General features: G+C 40.0%; 1 non-coding gene across 1 annotated transcript; it reads left to right on the forward strand.

Moving 5' to 3' along the window:
• Positions 1–310: 310 nt before the first annotated feature.
• On the forward strand, positions 311–390 carry TRNAL-UAG (transfer RNA leucine (anticodon UAG)). Its single transcript has one exon. It is a non-coding gene; the product is annotated as a tRNA-Leu (tRNA).
• The last annotated feature ends 2,034 nt before the right edge of the window (positions 391–2,424 follow it).

The following is a 2,424-nucleotide window of genomic DNA, read 5'->3' on the forward strand; positions in this document are numbered from 1 at the left end:
TTCGTGATCTTGACACGCTAGCCAAAAACCTTATGGGGTACACAATCTCCATTCACATTTTTCACCTCGGCTTTATGGCTTTGTTATACCATAGGCAAGGTTTGCCTTCAACGTTGAAACATCACTTATATGGAATCAAAACTTGTTTGACCACACACGTCGCCTATGCATGCATGTTCTATCATGTGCGACACAACAATGTTGCATCTCATCATTATCTCGGTTCCCAACAACACGATCCATGTATCGTGATGCAATCTCATGTCTTGAGATACTCGATCATCTTGGTTTTTCTAGACACATTCGTTGGGACAGTTTGGCCGAGTGGTCTAAGGCGCCAGATTTAGGCTCTGGTCCGAAAGGGCGTGGGTTCAAATCCCACAGCTGTCATAATCATACTTTTTCAATCTCATCGTCCGACCCATGCATCGTATTGCAATCTCATGTCTAGAGATAGCTTGACTATCTTGGTTTGTCAAGGCACATCTGTCGTACAGTTTAGTCGAGGGTATGGTTTTAAAACTCGTCTATTATAAAGAGATTCTAACCCAACTCCAACCAGTGTCTCGTGATCTTGTCACGCTCACGACAAATCTAAAGGAGTACTCAATCTCTATTCACATTTTTCACTCGACTTTATGGCTTTGTTATACCTTAGCAGAGTTTTCTTCCGCATTCAAACATCCATAATGTGGAATTAAAACTTGTTTGACCACACACGCCGTCTATGCGTGCATGTTCAATCATGTGCGACACAACATTGTTGCATCTCATCGTCATCTCGGTTCCCAACAGCACAACCCATGCATCGTATTGTAATCTCATGTCTCGAGATAGCTTGACCATCTTGATTTGTCCAAACACATTCGTCGGGATAGTTTGGCCGAGTTGTCTAAGGTGCTAGACTTCGACTCTGGTTTAAAAGGGCATGGATTCAAATCCCACAGCTGTCATTTATTTTAATTTTTTGTAAAGCCTCGTGCCCGCTGCTAACACATATTGTTTGTTTTGACTTTTTATTTATCGTTGTTAACATCGTGGTTTTAAAACGCGTCTAATATGGAGAGAGTCTAGCCCAACTCCGACCAGTGCATCGTGTCAAAGTCATACTTTTTCAAATGTGCGGCTTTGTGATCTTGACACGATCATGACAAACCTTAAGGAGTACTTAATTCCCTTTCATATTTTTCATCTAGCTTTGTGGCTTTGTGGCTTTGTTGGACCTTAGGCAGGGTTTGCCTAGGGTTTCAAACATGAATAATGTGGAATTAAAACTTATTTGACCGCACACTCTGCCTATGCGTGCATGTTCAATCATTTGTAACACAACAACATTGCATCTCATGGTCATCTCGGTTCCCAACAACACGACCCATGCATCGTGATGCAATCTCATGTCTTGAGATAGCTCGACTATCTTAGGAGTCCAAACACAATTGTTGGGATAGTTTGGCTTAGTGGTCCAGGGTGCTAGATTTAGTCTCTGGTTTAAAAAGGGATTGGTTTTTAATCCCATAACTGTCATTTATTTTTATTTTTTTAAAAGCTTTAGGAGTACTCAAACCCCATTCACATTTTTCACCCGACTTTGTGGCTTTGTTGGACCTTGGGCAGGATTTTCCTTCGGAATTCAAACATCACTTATGTGGAATTCAAACTTGTTTGATCACACACGCCGCCTATGCATGCATGTTCAATCATGTGCGACACAACACGTTGCATCTCATTGTAGATGAGAGCCCCCTAATTAGGTAAGACTCACAGTCTGCTCAAATCATCGAACATCATAACGGAAAGCGTAGATGAAAGCTATCTCGCGACGAAGAAAAGCAAAGGACACCCAATCATACTACTATAAAAAAAAAATAAAAAAAAAAAGTAGTACAAATATAGAAAAAGTAGTACAAATATCAAAAGTAAAGTTAGAATGTCTCAAGTCATGGAGATAGATATAAGAGTTGAAGGGCCGTTAATACCTTTTTATATACTGTCTCAAAGTTTGCCATAAGTGAACTAAACATCTATGATGAAAGCTAGAGATCAAAATGATTAATATCAGCAGAAGCGTGGTGGGCCCATAACTCACAGGTCCCACGATTGAAACCTAGCTTTGATATCATCATACTACATGTGAAATAACATAGTCAGCAAAAATAAGGGACACTACTGATCCTACAATACATAAAAGTGGCAGCCAACCACACATCACTCACCTATCTTTTTTGGTTTGATTGTCCTTCTTTCAGTGTCCCTCCACGAGGCGTCTCCGTCATCAAATCGAAGTTAAATCATGCTTCATGATAACGAATTACTTTGTTGATTGAATATCTTAGAGAAAAAAAATACTTGTTTGAGATTTGAATCACTCCGCAGGCAAGATCGATCATGTCAAGCGTAGATGATACTAAACATACAACCTAAACT

Source organism: Cucurbita pepo, chromosome 15 (assembly GCF_057944985.1).
Source record: "Cucurbita pepo subsp. pepo isolate OVF chromosome 15, ASM5794498v1, whole genome shotgun sequence".
Lineage (NCBI taxonomy): Eukaryota > Viridiplantae > Streptophyta > Magnoliopsida > Cucurbitales > Cucurbitaceae > Cucurbita > Cucurbita pepo.